The following is a 19,985-nucleotide window of genomic DNA, read 5'->3' as shown; positions in this document are numbered from 1 at the left end:
CAGGGACTAGTAGGGCCGAGTAACCCACGTGGGACTCTGATGCCCATGGAACTTTCAGCCAATGAATGAGCTGAAGTTCCTCCAGGTAAAAACAGGCAACACAGAGCTCCAAGTGAATTCTGTGAACTTTTTCGGACTATTCTAAAGGGAATTCAAAGGAGAATTCCAGGGCAGGACGGCCCAGGAGCAGAAGGCAGGACATTCTCGCAGCACGCCTCCTGACCATCCTGAGACTCAGCCCGGACAACAACGGAACGGCCAGTGTGTCCGAGTGCCAGAACTTTGCTTTGTTCTAAGAGTCTAGAGCGGAGGTTGCCAGAGAGTAACCAGAGGATCCACCCGAGGTTAGCATCAGCAGCAAGCCTTGTGAACAGGTCAGAACTGTGGACAGCTGAATCACTATTCAGAACTAGCGCTTCATCAGGAACGAACCGGTCCTCTTCCTGACCTGCTGGGACCCACAGTCATCTTTTCTCCTGAGCACAACTTTGCTAGTTTCAGCCAAAACTAACTAGCTGGTCTTCAGAGAGCAGTGCAGAGCATCAGCAGGGCACCGTCGCAAGCCGCACAGCACAGCCTGGCACGGAGCCAGAGAGCTCACAGGAGATCTGAATCCCCAGAGATTGGATGAGTATTCAACTTCACTGCATTACTGCTCAAGAATTCAATTGTTATCCCAACCAGCTGATATCAATTTAATTCCTAAGAGTTATGTACTTGTTTTGAGTATCTAATGTAGAAGTTATAACCAAGTTCATTTACGAAACGGTCTAAATGAATGATATACTGAACGTATGTCCTCTTGATATATGTAACTCTTCGTAACTAAATGAATATATACCTTTTGTATTCTGATAACCCTCTCGATAAGATCTGTTAGGTTTACATGCATATTCTATGTATTAATAAATTTATCCTCGTGTATTAGTACCTGTGTGTGTGTGTTGTTTGAGTTATATCGCAAGGTTGGATTCTAAAGCCATTAAAAGAATCAATTTTGTGATTTACGGCTACAATTAATAATTGTCCCCGTAAATGCCCAAACCCTACAGAACTGGTGCCTTCAGAGAGCACACTACACTGTATAGAATGAATTTTAATTTAAAAAAATTATTTAACACGAAAATTAAGCTGTTTACGTTCCTCCGCCTGAGATTATAGTCACTCGTTGCTACGAAACACAGAAACACAGCCACAGGTAACTAGCAAAGAGAGGACATTAGCTACCCAATATGATAAAGGAATAAATGATTTTTTATTTCTTTTGCACTTTTATTTGAACATTTCCATCGATTGTACAAGCACTTGGAAACTTTCCAATCCCTAGTTCGTCTGCATTTTCTTTTATGCTCCCACTGGCACTGGTCTGTGTCTTCTAGGATATAATGCCGGCGATTTGTGTTAAAATTGGGTTTCCAATAACGCCGCAGCAAACTCTTGTTCTTATGTCCACTATAACGGACAATCTCCCTTGCTTTTAACCGACCGTTTCATTATTTCCTAAAATGAAAATGCAACAGAATTTTGGGGTGTCCCTATACCAGAGATTACGGTACTGCTTCAGAATGGTGATTGGCTGAAACCATCTGACTACCCTCTGATTGGGGAAAAAAGACCTGCTGATCTGTTCTACACACCAGGAAGACAAAATATGTTGCATTTATTCGAAACGCGTATCTTAAAAGTTTAATTAAGAAGTAAAAGCCTTACAGCGTACACCGATTTCTAAACTGATCAGGAGGAAGAAAAATCACCCATGTTTCGTGCATAAAAAGTGGTTATTAACTATCGAAACCTGTTTTTATTTTGCCTGGCAATCTACCTGAATGCCGAACTACAGTATCTGAGAAGAGACACAAATGAACTAGTGTTGATAATAAAAGAGAGTCCCCGTTACCCCCATTTTGATTTAAATCGCAAACGCGTGTTTAATTAAATGTATTTTTTTATTCATAATCAGACAAATGCAACGTAAATTGTTATCTTTGTCTTCTAAGTATCTTAATAAACTTTCAGCATAGCTTTCTCCCCGTTTAGATTTATTTTTCTTGGGATTTTGGGATCAAATGTGGAAAGCTTAGATTGTAATCGTTTTTATTTTTTAAATACAGTTTAGAAAAGTGTAATCTATACTAAAAAGCTGTATTTATTTATACCATTCGATACTTATATTTATGGAGTTTAGTTGGTACTGTTTAAACTTTTAATTATTTTAAATTGTATTACAGCATTGTACACATGCTTGAAAGAGAAGAGAGAAAACGCAAGCCTTCTTCAGGTGCTTATGTCCATATCTTCGCAAGGGAATCAGTGTGAATTGTAATACTAATTAAATGACCGTGGGCACTTTCCACCCCCTCTGACAGCAGGAACATTCCTATTCTTAGCTCAGTAGCTCATTACAATATAGGGTGTTCAAACCATTTTTTTTTACACAGTGACACACCGTCGCATTGTGAATCTGTTTTTCTGTGTTTACAAAGAAAGTGGAATACAGTGATACTATCTGCTATATAGATACATATTTTTAGATATTTAGACCCTTAAATTAATTTAATTTTCAATTAAGTGTGAAAAGGCAGTTTTTAAAACATAGATTTGTTTAACAGTTTTATCCTTTCCATGTTGTTTTAAAAACAACCACACATATTTCCTTAAGTATATGTAGTTACATACACAAATATACATACAGTACATACAATAAGCCCTCCTGTTTTACAAACTTTGCTTTAACTGATTTCGGATTTAACAGATTTTGTATTTAACAGACAAAATCTGCTACAGGGGAATGTGTAAAATCAGAAATACCGGACTTCCACCATGTTAATGGACACAGTAAAGTGCAAAAATAATAAAAGAATAAAAAATTTAAACATTTTTTGTACAAAATACCTTTAAATAAGTCTAAAAAGCATGAATAACAAATATGCTCTAAAGTGAAGGCCAATAGGTAAAGGGTTATGATGGGTGTTGTCTGTGTTTTGTATGCTTTAGAGCTCTTTAAAAACAATCATTATAAAAAATACACTAAAATGTTTACAATATTTCAAAATTATAACTCTGTAAAATGTGTGGATTTAATTTCCCCAGTGAACAGGATGTGCATTTATTAATTCTAGAAAAAAAAGCCTTTCTTGATTTCTCTAGTTCCTAGTTTTCTAGTTCCCTTTAAAATAAACTATTATTCCACAATGCAGAGTATTACATGGCCAGTATTTACATATGATATTTGTGATTTAAAGAAATTAACACAAGCAGCTTTTGGGGATTTAAGTGTTGGCTGAGTTATTGCAGGATAAAACACTAGAGATGTTGGTAAGAAAAAGATAATTTTGGGAAAGTTGAGGAATACACTGATACAAGAACACTTCCTAATGAGGTTAGGCATACTTTTGATGAAGATGATGAAGTTAACAGACTCTATGTTTACATAGATACTGAAATGAGGATTGTATTTTAGATTTTGTGTAGTTGCTAGCATTGAACTCTGTGTTGGATGCACATGAATTGAAGGAATGGGCAAACATACTGTAGCTGATGCTGATCCACAGAGCCAGCATATTAAGATGTTTATAATTAGAGGCAATTTGTTTCAATAACTAGGTATGGATACTGATGTGCAAGAGAGGTGGAAAGGCTGTTTCCTTAAGCCAGCACTATAAAATATTTTATTCTCAGTGAGATGCTGCCATTTCATAGTGGGTTTCTAACACTGTGTATAGTTCCATCCACACAGTGCCTTTACTTCCATCCATTTTCTAATCTCTTTATCCAGTACAGAGGATTTGGAGCCTATCCCAGTAAGCAACGGACACAAGGCAGAATACACCCTGGACATAGCGCCAGTCCATCACAGGACAGACAGACACAAATACATACACACCAGGGCCAGTTTTCCCATAAACCCATTAACTTACCAGTATGTTTTGGAGTGCGAGAGGGAGTTATATCACACATATGGAGAAAAACCATGTACTCAGAGAGAACATGCAAACCCCGCACACAGGACAGCAGGAATTGAACCTAGGATCCCAGTGCTGCAAGATAGCAATGCTAACCACTTTGCCACCATTAGAAATGGATGGATATTTTAGTTATCTTTCTAGTTCACAGGTTTGCATGCATAATTTAATTTTGAAAGCCACTGGGACATCAGGTACTACTGTTGTATTTATGAAAAAGAAACAAAACAAAAAGCATACTAACAACTGTGTCATCCTACTCCTTAGTTAATACATTTTATTATTTGTAAACAGTTAACATTGTTAGCAAAATATTTTGAATTATTTTTTACCCTGTTTTTTCTTAAGTTTTGTATTTAACGTATTATATGATAGTCAGATTTAATGTATATTTGAACAATGAAAATATATTTTTACAAGATGCGGGGGAAAGTGCAACAACTTATTACAGTGCTAAATTTAATAATATTTATTACTAATAGTTTATGCTAACACCTTACTTTCTTAATTTGATGTATTTAAAACAGTGAACTGAGGGAACATAACATTCAGAAATACAATCGTAAATAGTTTTGTGGTGTTTGTATAGATTAAACATTTCTAAAATGTATAACGTAACAAAATTAAAGACGTTTAAAATCTGTAATCTTTCCACTTGTAATGTCATTAAAAAGTACAAGTTTCTGCTTTGTCTAAGGATGGTATCAAAAAGTAGTCTAAGTGGTGAGAAAGCTGTGCTTAATGATAATTAAGGGACTTAAAAGTAAAAAGAGATGCTTCATATTGCTTGATTAATTTAAAAAACTAAGTTATAAATGCAGACGCGATTGGTGCCATTAAGTGCTCCAGGCAGCGGAACGTTTGTTCTGTACTGCTGAGCTCCGCGCCTCCTCCCTCTCTCGGTGCCATGCCGGGTCTAAATATCTAAACATATGTATCTATATAGCAGGTAGTATCACTGTATTCCACTTTCTTTGTAAACACGGAAAAACAGATTCACAACGCGACGGTGTGTCACTGTGTAAAAAAAAAAAATGGTTTGTATTATAATGAGCTGCTGAGCTAAGAATAGGAGTTCCTGGTGTCAGAGGGGGTGGAAAGTGCCCGCGGTCATTTAATTAGTATTACAATTCGCACTGATTCCCTTGCGAAGATATGGACATAAGAATATTCGTGTGTGGTCAAAAAATGGCATTAAGCACTTAAAATTAATATGGTTAATAATAGTAAACTGTAACATGCTGTAACAAGATTGGCTAAACTGGGAAGCCTGTTCCCACACACCCTGCCCCCACTGCCATTAGAATATACACAAAGCACTCCCCAGACTGTCTGCCCGTTTCACTGTTACCTGGATACCTCTTTGTTTAGAACTCACCCTCCCCCCTGCCTGTCTGGCTTCTTTTAATCCTTCTGTGCCCGGATTGCAGCGGGTAAGATGTTTTTCCAAGAAAGAAAGAGAAATTAAAAAAAGAGAAATTTCACCAGAGCCTCTTCTCTTCTTGTGTCTAATTTTTAGTTTAGAAGGATTCAAGCAGGATTTTAGATGAAAGGCAGTGACCTTAATCAAGCCCAAATCATAATTGAACCCATTCAGCAGAAACCCTCACACCTGAAGAAGGCTTGTGTTTTCTCTCTTCTCTTTTAAGCATGTGTACAATGCTGTAATACAATTTAAAATAAAAGTTTAAACAGTATCAACTAAACTCCATTAATATAAGTATTGAGTGGTATTCAATAAATACAGCTTTTTAGTATAGATTACACTTTTCTAAAATGTATTTAAAAAATAAAAACGATTACAATCTAATCTTTCCACATTTGATCCAAAAATCCCAAGAAAAATAAATCTAAACGGGGAGAAAGCTATGCTGAAAGTTTATTAAGATACTTAGAAGACAAAGATAACAATTTACGTTGCAATTGTCCGATTGTGAATTAAAAATACATATAATTAAACATGCGTTTGCAATTTAAATCAAAAGCGATTTAAATCTATAAAAATGTTTATATTGTAACGCATACTGTACAGCCTCCATTTCTCTATAAAAATTTAAAAGATCGTTTGAGCAGCCTAAGAGGGGGGTTCTGCTCTCAGTGACAGCTGACAATCCACCATACACTCAAGTGACAAATTAATAATGCCAATGTAAATGTCGTATTTACAATTTGTTCATAATAGAAATGTTAAGTTCTCTAAAGCTTTGTGATAGTTTACCCAGGCAGCAAAAGATCAGCTACACTGGGAAGATGCGACACCGAAGATATGATTAATAACCTTTTAAATCTGAAGGGAGATCTAAAGGGATCCCCCCACACACACACGCACGATAGAAGCAGGAAGCAGAAGCAGGGACAGCTGTCAGAAGGAAACAAGGTGACTATTCATTGTTATTAAAAATGACTTACATTCGAACATGTTGTGATATGTAGAAATATAAAAAGTCAATTAATTGTCCATAGTATTGCTATTTTATTTTTTTTAAAGAAATGTTTGTTAAAAGAAAAGTTGTGGCATCAGCTGGATTTGAACATACAACCTCCGGTTCAGAGGTCAGGAACATAGACCACAGTACCACCCACAAGGTCGCATGAGAAGAGGCGAAACAGCCCCACATACAGAATCAACAGACATTGTACAGCGTGTACTACTGTGTTGCAGTATATGAATATAATTATATCGTTATTAATTTCTTTAGATATGCGATTCCATATTATATTAGCAGAAAAGCTTAAAACTACCACTTTTTATACACGCTATTTCACATGTTAGTTAAAGACTTTGATGCTTAAAATGTTTCGGGAGAAATGGAATACTGGTGTGTATTTTTTCTTTAAAGTACCGAGACCAGCCATATACTGTAATACTGTATGTTTATGTTCCAAAATTAATATCGTTTATGGCCTTCACATGCATTACAGTATGCTCCTATTCTTTTTATGCTCAGCTACTAAGATTTCCCTTCAGTGGTAAAATTCCATATAAATATTCAATACTAAAACGGGCACAGTAAAGACATTTAAATCTTTCTACGACCGACCAATGCACCACGAGTGCCCCTGTCAGTCTACCAATCATGTACCACAGTATTGCACGTCATCGCGCGTCACGATTTGCAAGGACGTAGCCAATTACCCACGGTACATGTCTGTGCCGCGCACTTTGAATGGCTGCATCTGTATGTCATTTTTAAGCCATTTTTTTGACCACGCACGAATATTCTTTTCTCCATATCTTCGCAATGGAAACACAGAACGCCTTCAAACCAAATGCATTTTAAAGACCATGACTTGTGAAAATTTTCACACTCTCTACATCAAACTATCAGTGAGCTAATTATCTTTTTTTAAACCTCCGTTTTTTCAATGATGCATAATTACGCACTAACTGGAACCTGGTGGACCACTCTATACACACGTTCACAATGTGAGAAAGACTGCTCAATACGGTTTTGTGCGAAAAACCTGTATATCATCATAGGAAGCAGAACAGTGCAGTCTCCAATTCCCCAGACTGTAAACATGGGACCAAAGCTTTGTTTGATTTCTGAAACCCTTTCTTTGTGTCCTGTTTTCATTCAGGTAAGGGTCAACTATATACACAATACTGCTGACAGCAGGAAAATTAACAATATTCTTTACTCAGCAGCATATTAAAAACAGCTCCCATGATGTACCAACTGATTTTTTACACAGAAGGCTGACACAGCTTTGCGTTCTGAATCTCTTTTTCTCGTGCTTTTATTTAATGTGGCACTATGCACTGGGATAGGGGAATGCTGTTCAGAAGACAATAGCATTCAAACCACAGCACCCACAATGCTGCAAGTAAGTGTTTTACACACTAAGCAGGTCCTCTGACCTTTCCAAGCCTTGCTTTGGCTTGTGAAACCTTTTTGTTTTATATTGGCACCATGAGACATGCAATACACTGGGATAGTGGGGTCTTCTTCATGACTCAATTTCTTTTTAAGCACAACACCCACAATGCTGCAGCTACGTGTTTCACATACTAGGCCGGTCCTCTGACCTTTCCCAGCTTTGTTTTGGGTTGTGAAACTTTTCTTTATTTTTTAATGATTTTTTGAATATAGCACTACAGGTAATATACTGAAATAAGGGGGTCTTCTTTAAAATGCATTTGGTTTGAAGGCGTTCTGTGTTTCCATTGTGTTGATATGGACAAGAGAATATTACTGAGTTGTCAAAAAAATGTCATAAAAACGACAAAGTGAAGGCTGTGAAAACAGTCACAATGTACTTTATACACAAAGCAAGTGTTCTCGTAACCCTAGGAGGTTTCGTGAAAACGTTACTGGCATGCCAAAATCGTTATCGAACTTTACCCCGGTGCATGCCGGGAGGAATTCATGCACTACAGATGAAAGGGGGCAGGCACGTACAGTTCACATTGAAGCCACAAGTACTCTTCTCGGATGTTGCACAAACAAATCCTAATGTCCTGAAAGCATTGCAGCATGTTTGTGTCTCTCTTCCTGTAGCTGCAGGACGACTGACACGAATGGACAATCACAATCTGTGGCGTTTAGCGTGACATAGTCTTGCAGGCATCGTGCTGTCTCACTGCAATACTATACCGCTGGAGGAAACAGTCCATCTGGCCATGAAACTCATTTATAGTATTATAATATAACTATAATATAAGTATAATAACAAAGAGCTATAGTAGCTCTTTGTGCATCCTGGTGTGTGTATATCTCCAGGTATATCTATGTGAAGCTTTTGAGTTAAAGGTTATACTGCATCCAATCTAAGTTCTGTAACAGAAAATAATACAACCACTCATTTTTATGATTTCATGCAGATCCAGAATTAAAAAATCCCCATTTAAATTCATTGTAGTACGGTGTGTTCTTTGCCGGGCTACAAATTTTGGTACCAGAAATGGGGTATTCTGAGCATTTAGATGAAACTTTGGATGCCGTATAAGGTAAAATAAATAAAAAAATACGGTAGTGGTGAAGAGCTGCACTGCGGGTGTCTGGTCTGCCCAGAGAGGTGGGGGAAGGGACGTCCGGAGCAGGGACCTAGGAGAGGATCGACGGCAGAACCAGCATTCTGGACTGTTCTAGTGCACGTTGGCAGATATTTTAGTGCTATTTATCACTTTCTGTAGTCAGTCACTGAGTTTGAGTTTGTAGGCATCCTCTCATGAGGCACCAATAAATGTAGGGGTTTTGTGCATTTACAGGGACAATTATTAATTGTAGCAGTAAGTCACAAAATGATTCTTTGATGGCTATTAGAAAACCAACCTTGCGGTATAACACACACACACAAGGATACTATTACACGACAATACATTTATTAAGGCATAAAATGTGTATATAAACATAACAGATCTTATAGTGAGGGTTAGCAGAATACAAAAGGTATATATTGATCACGAAGAGTTACAAACCAAGAAGGACATACATTCAGTATACCATTCATTTATACCATTTCGTTAATGAGCTTTGATTTCAGCTTCTACACTAGATACTCAAAAGCAAGTACATCACTCATAGGAATTAAACTGATATCAACTGGGGTTGAGGTAACAATTGAATTCTCGAGCTGTAACTCAGAATGTTGAATACTCATCCAATCTGTGTGGATTCAGATCTCCCGCGGACACAAAGAAACAGTGGCAGGCTTGTTGCTGTGTCCAATCACCATTCTCTGGCCTAGTGTCAGGCAGTGCTGGTTTAGCATGAGGGAAGTGGGAGAGATTCCTGCTACGACGCTCTGGTAGTAGGCTCTCTGAAGACCGGCTAGTTAGTTCTGGCTTACTAGTGAGAGTTTGTGCACATGAGAAAAGCGACTGCGGGTCCAAGCAGGTCACACTCTTTAGACAGGAAGAAGACCGGTTCGTTCCTGATGTATTGCTCCTTTTACAACCACTTGGACACACCGCTCTGAGACATCTGCATTCGGTGCGCGCTCCGCCTGCTCGCTGAGCAAGTTGCCACCTTTACATACAAAAGCAACATCGACACCAAGAGAAAGGATGACAAATGGCTTTTATCTGGAACTTTTCATGTCCAAGGAGCTCAATGTGCTTTCCGTGTACAACAGGGCCACTGAACTCCACACCGGCCACTGAAGCACAGCAGTGGCTTGATGGCTTGACATCTCCCAAAGAAAATGTTGAAATCGCATGTGGAACAGAAAAATGACCCTTCAAGTACAAGGGAAAAAAAAAGATCATCTGGAGCACGCCAACACATGTACGGACAGCCCAGTTCCCTTGACGAGGTGGCCAAGTGGTTAAGGCAATGGACTGCTAATCCATTGTGCTTTGCATGCATGGGTTTGAATCCCATCCTTGTCACATTCAGCATCTGACACATGTGCCCATTCAAAGTTGGCCTTGCTTTCTTTTGCTCCGGTACTAGAGCAGTACATTTTCTAGCTGTGGCTGAAGATGGTATAGTAGGCTAACATCGGTATCGAGCAGTGACAGTAACAGTATTTACTGAGAGAGAGAGAGGCAGCTCAGAAGATGAGCTCCTAATTTCTTTGAGATTTTATTGTTTTCTGTAACTGAACAAATAGTCTAGGAATAAGGCAACATCTAACAAAAACTAAAGAAAACCAAAGAAGTAAAGAAATAATTTATCATTGAAAAAAAAACAACAAAGCAAACATCTGAAAATCTGAAGACCAACTATAAGACACAGCTACACCTGAAGATAAAGGACCTGAGGAAAAACTTCAAAGAGAAAAATCTTCAAGAAATGAAGAGGAACAAACAGAAAAAAGGAACAATTAAAACAAGGAAATAGGATAAGAAGACAAGAAAGAAATAAAAAGTACACCAAAGGAAACAAGAAGGAAAGGGAAAATACAAGCAGCATCAAGAGAAGCCAAGAACTCAGCCATAAGCACGAAAAACAACTGGTAAGCCCTGATCTTTCTTCTCCTTATTTGAAGAGGCCTCTAAAATTGAACTGATTTACTAATTAAAAGTAAAAAAAAAGTCTTTAGAAAAAGTTACCTTAAAGTTTAAACTAAACCAAATACCACTTGAGCCCATTAAACTCAAAAGGCCAAAGTTGAAGAACCTGTTCCCAAGCAACAGTGGGGCTGATTATATTCAAAACGCCCTAGCCAGGCTGTCTTTTTGCTCTTCTCACCTGGGCCGATTGTATTTAAAAGAAGCAAGATGAATACAGAGCAGAAGACAGCCCCACTGGACCAGCCCTGCCCTCTCAGCACAGTACTCCAACACCCTGAGGACGCGAAAACCGTTAAGACCAGGAAACAGTACAAAGACACATGGATGAAGGAAAATCCAGAGACCCTTATCGCTGACTACTGCCAGGCAGGAGAAAAACACATTAAAACCTGCTCTTCTTTACTGAGCACCCAAATGCCTGGCACACAGCTGTGTGCAAGACATATACAAACACCACGAGAAGGGGCATCAGCAAAGGCAGGCAAATCTCCATAGGGGGTGACAGCGAGCTAGAAGACACTGTCCTGACCGTCAACACTTACCTCAATGGTACAGTGATGATAAAGGGCAGTGAGGCTGCTCTGGAGCTATTTGAGGAAAAGTTCACGGACCTGAAATCACAGGCTGACCTGGAGAAACCTCCCCCAGAAACAGGAGAGAGACCCAGTAGCCTGATGCCTACCACACCGGAGAGTTCAGCTCCACCTGACTCTGAGCCCACGAACACAGCCACAGCTACAGAACAGATCAGCAAGAGTGTAGCCCTAGGCAACACTGAATCACACCACCCAGACACACACTGCCCACACCAAACCCCCTATGACCACAGCACAGCGCGCCTCCTGAGAGAGAAACTCTCTGCTCTGGAGCTGGACTTCACTGAGTCCAAGGAACTGATGCTGGGGAGACTCACAGAGGGGCAGACAGCACAACAGCTAAGAGACGAGGTTAACAAACACAGGAACGAATGCAAAACCTCCAACAAACAGCTCAGGGCACAGATGGAAGAGTTGCTGCAGGACAACAGTAAGCTGCAGTCGGAAGTAGCAGAGCTGAGAGAGGAGGTGCAGCTCGTGGAGAGGACAAGCAAGACCCTCAAAGAACAGCTGAGGAAACTCACTACTTCCCACTGCAGCCCCGACTGCAACAGATCAGCCCTGAGGCCCAGAACACACAACACACAACACCCACCCCCAACCCGCAAAGACACACCAACCCCCACACAACCTGACATCCCTACAACCCCCACCACCAACTCCCACTTACCCAGTACCCCCACCGTAGCAAACACCACACCCACTGCACCCCCGGCATCCCAGATCCGCTCACAATACCACTGCCCAAAAGCACATCCACCTTGCCAAACACTCAGGGTGACCCACACACACACCCAGCCCCAGAGATGGCCCCACTCAGCACCTGCACCTCACACACTGCACCCCCCATGCAGCCCCCCGCCTGGCAGCACACCAGACACCAGAGGCAGATGCATGGAAGTAGCCCTTCTCATTAACTCCAACGGGAAGCACATCGATGAGCACAGGCTCTTCCCGGGACTACAAACAGCAAAGCTCTGGTGTCCGACGACAGAGAAGGCCCTGCAGCTGCTGTCCAGGTCTGTCCTGGGAGCCCCACGGCACATCATCATCCACACTGGCACCAACGATCTGAGGACCTGGAGGGAGCAGGTGGCCCAGTCCATTAGGAGAGTGGCAGAGAGGGCCATACAGGAGTTCCCTCGCGCCCAATTGTCATCTCCACCCTGCTGTCAAGACAGGATGAGCAGCACCACACCATCCAGAGAATCAACGCTGAGATCTCACAGTGCTGTGCCCTGCTCCCAAACATCTACCTGGCCCATCACTCCACCCTTGGATCACAGCATCTACATGACCATAAACACCTCAAAAAACAGACCATCGGACTCTTCACAAAAACTCTGAAAGACACCACACTGGGCAGACACCCAAACAACACCCCAGAGAGAAACAGCAGGACTACCAGAGGAACACCCCAACACCCACACCCCCACCCCAGACCAGCTCAACCCACAAGGAACAGAACCAGCCCCATCCTACAGCCCTCCAACCCAGACCAACGACCGAACGGGACCAGAACCAGCGCCGCACCCCACGCCCCTCAGCCAGGCCAGCAGCTGAACCAGGCCAATCCACAAACCCCCACCCAGCACAACAGCAGAACTGGGCCGAGCCCCTCCTGCACAGCTACGCCGCAGCCCTGGCCAGACCAGCAGTCCCGAGCAGTTTGGAGCTGGGACAAATCTGGCAGCTCCTGAACCTCATCTGCACCCGGCTTATGAGCTAAACTACCACCACCCACAGCGACAGACAATACTGTTTTTGTTGATGATGTAAATGTCCGACACAAATTTGTTACAGTTCCAGAAAGCAAAAACAAACTGCAAAGATAATTCAAACGATAACAATGAGATCTCTAACGATAAGTATATGGAACATTTAGGTTCTGGGCTCGTCAGCATTTGGGCTGAAGAACAGTGATCCTGACTTTATCAAGAATGTAAAGGAGACAGACATCATGATCCTACAGGAGACATGGTGTCGGGAAGACTTGGCTACCCACTGTCCCCCCGGCTACAAGGAGATCATGGTGGCCTTTGTCAAAAAAAACCAAATCACCCGGGGCAGAGACTCTGGGGGGATCATTGTGTGGTACAGAGCGGAGCTCAGTCACTCCATACAATTAGTTAAGAGAGAAGAGTCACATGTTTGGCTTAAAATCAAAAGAAATACCATATGTACAGAAAATGAGGTTTTTCTGTGTGCTGTGTACATCCCACCCTCAGAATCCCCTTACTACAGTGAGGGAATTCTCCCCAGTCTCCACACGGAGATCGGTCATTTCCAGGGCCAGGGAAACGTGCTGCTCTGTGGTGACCTCAATGCACGAACAGGCACACTGGCAGACTTTACTAGCACACAGGGAAACACTCATGTACCACACACCAGTCACCTCACACAGGTGCAGCCATGACACCACGGTCAACAGCACCGGGCGCGAGCTGCTCCAGCTGTCAAGGGCTGTGCCTGTACATCGTCAAAGGCAGCACTAGAGGGGACTCTCTAGGCAGGTTCACCTTCAGCTCAGCTCTGGGCAGCAGTGTGGTGGACTACGCCATCACCGACCTGGACCCCTCCTGTATCAGTGCCTTCACTATCAGGCCACAAACTCCTCTCTCCGACCATAGCCAGATCACACTCTACATGAAGAGAGCACACCAGCACAGAGACACACTGACACAGCCCAGCCAGCTGTACGACCTCAACCAGGCGTACAGATGGGACACAAACAGCCTAGACAGATACCAAACTGTACTGGGCGATGAAGAAATTCACATTCCTAAACACTCCGTATCAAACCAACAAATTAGGCATAAACTTGGCCACACAAAAACTAAATCACCTATTTCACAAACTGGCATCAAAATCTAAACTAAGACCACGCAAAGCCTGTGGCCAAGATGGAGTCATAAATGAGATGCTGAGACACAGCAGCCCAAAGTTGCAACAAGCCCTGCTCAAACTCCTCAATCTCATCATGACAGCCGGATGTTTCCCCGAGGCCTGGAACCAAGGACTGATCACGCCCATCTAAAGAGTGGAGATAGTCTCTATCCCAACAACTACCGGGGCATCTGTGTGAACAGTAACCTGGGGAAGGTATTCTGCAGTATCCTAAATACACGAATAGTGGCCTTCCTTACTGAACACAATGTCCTGAGCAAGAGTCAGATTGGCTTCTTACCAGATCACCGCACATCTGATCACATTTACACCCTACACACACTGATAGAGAAACACGTCCACCAAAAACACAAAGGAATAATTTTTGCCTGCTTTGTCGATTTCAAAAAAGCATTTGACTCGATTTGGCATGAAAGATTGTTTTATAAACTACTCCAAAGTGGCATAGGAGGCAATGTGTACGACATAATTAAATCAATGTATTCAGAGAGCAAATGTGCAGTGAAAATTGGAAACAAAAGGACCAAATTCTTCACCCAATGCCGTGGGGTGAGACAGGCCTGCAGCCTGTGCCCAACACTGTTCAATATCTATATCAACGAATTAACAGGAATGTTGGAAAAGTCTGCAGCTCCTGGTCTCACACTACACGACACAGAAATCATGTTCCTGCTCTATGCAGATGACCTGGTCCTGCTGTCGCCCACAGAACAGGGGCTGCAGCAGAACCCGGCACTGCTAGAGCAGTACTGTCAGACCTGGGCACTGACAGTCAATCTGGACAAGACCAGAGTTATGGTTTTCCAGAAGAAAGCCAGACCTCAGGGAAACAGGTACAAATTCACACTCAACAGCAACACATTGGAGCATACATCCAGCTACACATATCTCGGTCTCACCATCAGCTCATCTGGGAGTTTTGACCTGGCAGTGAAGGCACTGAGGGAGAAGGCACTCAGGGCATTCTACGCAATAAGAAGGAGGCTCTTCAACATCGACCCACCAACAAGAATCTGGCTCCAAATATTTAAAAGTGTAGTCCAACCCATTGCCCTATACGGCAGTGAAGTGTGGGCCCCCCTCACAGTCCAGGAGTACACTCAATGGGACAAACACCCCACAGAAACTATGCACATGGAGATCTGTAGAAACATCCTCCATGTGCCGAGAAAAACACCTAACAACGGAGGCAGGGACGAATTAGGCCAGTACCCACTATTGATAAACATACAAAAAAGATTATTAAAGTATTGGCTACACCTAAAAAACAGTGACCAAAATTCATACCACCACAAAGCCCTGCTGAGCCAAGAGCTGAGCCCAAAACAGAGCCCCCTGAGCCAGCTGGTCCTGAGGCTCACTGACACAAGCCACACCGACACTAACCAGCATCAGGACAGCACTGCTAGAGCACCACAACTCAGACTCAACCACATCACAGACCAAACAGCAATATCTCACACACTGGGACACACACACACAAACACAACATAAACTGCAATGCTACAGAACCCTAAACAGGCAATACACACAAGCTGAATATTTGACCAAGATAAGAAACAACAAAAAGAAACAAACCCTGAGGAAGTAAAGGCTCAGTGACCACAGCCTGGCAATAGAAACTGGGCAACACAGGCAGACCTGGCTGCCCAAAGAGGACGGGCTGTGCTCCCACTGCCAGCGGGGAGAAATAGAGGCAGAGATGCACTTCCTACTGCACTGTGACAGATACTCTGGGATTAGAGAAACATCCTTCCCTAAATTCAGAAATCTAGTCCCAGAGATCCCACACCTGCCAGATCACAACGGGTCCCAATCCTACTGGGAGAGGGAGGAGGGAACTCAGTTGAACTGGGAGCCCAGTATGTGATCTCCTGTCACAGCCTGAGGAACAGTGAGCCTGTCTCCCAATAATGCTCAATATGTTTACAGTATATGTAAATATTTTATGACATGTCTCTGTTGTAAATGTCTGTAGATTTTATTCTATGTTTTGTTCTATGTTAATTTTATTATTTTATTTGCTTTGGCAACACTGATTGTACCCATCGGTCATGCTAATAAAGCACATTGAATTGAATAGTATTTACGTGCCACTGCTCCCAAGTGGCTCTGAGTTAAGACTGCTCTTTCACTTACTTGCAACGCAAACGGAGAAAGCAATTTTTGACAGTCTCTCGAGAGACTGTGCTAGGTGTTTAGAGATAGACTTTGTCAGTTCCCCCTGGAATGATGGCCTCTCAAATAGTTTGTGATTCCTCTAGACGTTATACAGTACAATCAAAAGCGCAACAAAAGTGTTTTCCGTGGAGCAGGTTTCAGACCCGTAGACCAGTTTTATTTGTACAGCAGGACGCATTCCCAAACGCGAATCTCCTGTTTTAGAAATGCTTTGGGCGGCGTGAAATGAAAATAAGAAATCAATTCCAGATGCACACGGAAGCAATCAAGTGTTTCATCCGAACTGTTTCAAAGACTGCTCAAGAGCTTTCCTTTCACAAACGCGCAACGATTAATGATGGGGGTGCACCCTTCAATGCGCCTTACATCTCTAGGTAGTGATTGAGACGATTTGTAGCGTGTGCTCATTTCCATATATGCCCCGTGCTGCAGTGGTAGGATGACGTACAATACTGCTTCGACACGTAACGGCATTATATTCAACTGCAGGAGCTGAGAGCTTTCGTAAGCGCGTAAATCAAAGGCAATTCCTGCGTCTAACACTAATGTAAATGCTTTTCAAAGTGCAGTGTGGTGCAGCTTGTAAAATCCTTGTCCACATTTCTCGTTTGTTGATGTTTTTTCTGTCTGCCAAAGTTGCATTTTGACATCCGGACGGGGAGACTTGATCATTCGAACGTGAAGCTGCCCTTAAACCCTCTGAGGCGTATCTGTCTGCCGGCATGTATTTTGTCAAAGATTTTTTTTTAACGGAGAGCGACTTTGAAAAGGTTTCCGCAGCCACCTCGCACTCCATGTTAGATTGTAGGAGGAATGCAGCGGCAGCAAAGCTTGCTGTAATCGTAGCCGCGTGGTTAAGGCGATAGACTAAAAATCTGTTGGGGACTCCCCGCGCAGTTTTGAATCCTGCCGACTACGGCGTCTGCCGTACGTCACCGTATGCCTGCGCGGCAAAGGCAAAGTGCCGCTTCCCCTTTTTCTAGTACTATAAAAACGCTAAATCGCTTGGACCCTCTGCCATGGAAATCAATTCTTCAGATAACGACACGTTTTGTGTTCGCACGACCGGTGTTCTACTTATGCCTTTGAAAACCTAATAAAGCTGAAAGAACCGACACGATAGGTTCTTGTAAAGCACGCCTGTAAAGAACTGTTAACATCAAAGGGTTTCAGTGTATTAACTGAGGAGAAGGCCTGATCGCTAATTGTTGACTTTTTATTTGGTGTGAGAAACACCCTCACTGCGCATGAAGTGCAACAAATGTAGCCGCAGAAATTGCATAACGCTTTCATTTATGCTATTGCAGACACCAACGTTGCCTAGATAGAAAACCGAAATAGCCATGGGTTTGCTTGCTGGTTTGAAGGATCTCTCTTCGAATCTCTATCATTTGTCAATGGAAGTAAAAGGTACTTCTACCTACTACATGTTCAGATTCAAACCCGCAGCTGTTCTTCAAGTTTATTTTTTGACTAATTACAACTGAGTGTCGCATGAGCAGTTACATAAACTTATCTGGCATATTTTAACACAAATGCCATTCTTAAATTAAAACTAACAGTACATTGTCAGGGACATTCAGTTATATACAAACAAGAGACAGACAAGAGAATATTTCTACCTTTCATGTGGACTACAGATGCAGCCATTCAAAGTGCGCGGCACTGACACGTACCGGAGGTAATTGGCTACGGCCTCGCGGATCGTGACGCGCGATGACGCAATATACCGCGGTACGTGATTGGTTGACCGACAGGGGCACTTGTGGTGCGTTGGTCGGTCGTAGAAAGATTTAAATGTCTTTACTGTGCCTGTTTTAGTATTGAATATTTATATGGAATTTTACCACTGAAGGGAAATCTTAGTAGCTGAGCATAAAAAGAATAGGAGCATACTGTAACGCGTGTGAAGGCCATGAACGATATTAATTTTGGAACATAAACATACAGTATATGGCTGGTCTCGGTACTTTAAAGAAAAAATACACACCAGTATTCCATTTCTCCCTAAACATTTTAAGCATCGAAGTCTTTAACTAACGTGATACCGGAGGCAACAAGCATACTTTTAGAATTTGATTAAAAGGGAATATACAGATGCAGCCATTCAAAACAAGCGGGGTATGCTGCGGTATAACACGGTGGGCGTGTCACAGTAAACCGCATCATACCGTATGCAAATTAGATTATGTTAATAGTATCCGGAATCACCTTGTAAAACCGCCAGGTGGAGCTAATAAAGGTTAACCTCTCCTGTACAGCATTTGAGCTGTCACCAGAAAACGTCAGTTTCGAATCACTGCTGAGGGACAATCTTTATTCAATTAAGAATTTAAGTTGTTTACTCTTTAGAATTTTAAATTTAAACAGTGTATTACAGCATGTTAATCATTAAACATTAAAAAGGTGGTATAGTTTATAAAAGCAAGATTGTTCTTTTGGACAAAAGTACACAACCTACCACCTTTATCATAAATATTTTAATTATGCAGGAATATTTTATGCATCAAAGTCTTTACCGAAGATATTACTAATAGTATTAATAATGAATGACCTTGGACAAGCTGTAAGCTCAAAATATTACCCTCATCCACATTCTTTGTAACCATCTTTGTAAACGAAAAGAGTTTATTTTTTCATTGACAAAAAGTAACACCACAGCATTTAGTTGATCCGATCACGCATTCGTTTCCAATCATACAAAGTAATTCTTGAGAATCTCCGATTCACCATGCCTTTCACATGCTCATAAACGATATTAATTTAGGAACATAAACATATTACTGTATGTAAACTGCACTGTAGATTGCTGGTCTTGGTAGTTTAAAGAAAAAATACACACCAGTATTCCATTTCTCCCTAAACATTTTAAGCATCAAAGTCTTACATGTTGTTATTTGGGAAACGTTTTTACGTGTTCCTTCTGACCATATTAGGATTATATACTTTGTGAAAAGTGATAGTCTTTTAACCTTTTCTGTGAATTCGCTTGTTATCTAACAAATGCATACTTTTAGAATTTGATTAACAGGGAATATAAAATGGAATTGCGTATCTAAACAAATTAATAATGATATAATTATATTAATGTACTGTCTGGCGGAATAAACTGAAGAGGTTAGTTAATGCGACACGGAATTATTAAGAATTATCACCTCTTTTTACACTTGAGAACAAATGAGAACATTCCACTCAGTGGGCGGTGCATTGTTATCTCAATCACCTGCTAATTCGTTTTACACCACTGGACTACAGGAGAATGTGACTGTACTGTATCTGTACAGAATGTGTGTTTCAATCAATACAGTAATTGATTATAATCGCAATCGCTAGTTTAATTAAATGCCTTTTTTGATTCACAATCTGAAAATGAAAACC

The 19,985-nt window shown here is 41.5% G+C and overlaps 2 non-coding genes across 2 annotated transcripts; both read left to right on the top strand.

The window, feature by feature from the left end:
• The first annotated feature begins 10,214 nt into the window (after window positions 1–10,214).
• Window positions 10,215–10,296, top strand: trnas-gcu (transfer RNA serine (anticodon GCU)). Its single transcript has one exon. It is a non-coding gene; the product is annotated as a tRNA-Ser (tRNA).
• A 7,147-nt stretch (window positions 10,297–17,443) lies between these two features.
• Window positions 17,444–17,525, top strand: trnaf-aaa (transfer RNA phenylalanine (anticodon AAA)). Its single transcript has one exon. It is a non-coding gene; the product is annotated as a tRNA-Phe (tRNA).
• The last annotated feature ends 2,460 nt before the right edge of the window (window positions 17,526–19,985 follow it).

This window comes from Atractosteus spatula, chromosome 27 (assembly GCF_055471065.1).
Source record: "Atractosteus spatula isolate fAtrSpa1 chromosome 27, fAtrSpa1.hap1, whole genome shotgun sequence".
NCBI lineage: Eukaryota > Metazoa > Chordata > Actinopteri > Semionotiformes > Lepisosteidae > Atractosteus > Atractosteus spatula.
Note: the sequence above shows the minus strand (reverse complement) of the source record. Positions and strands in the feature narration are given on the sequence as shown.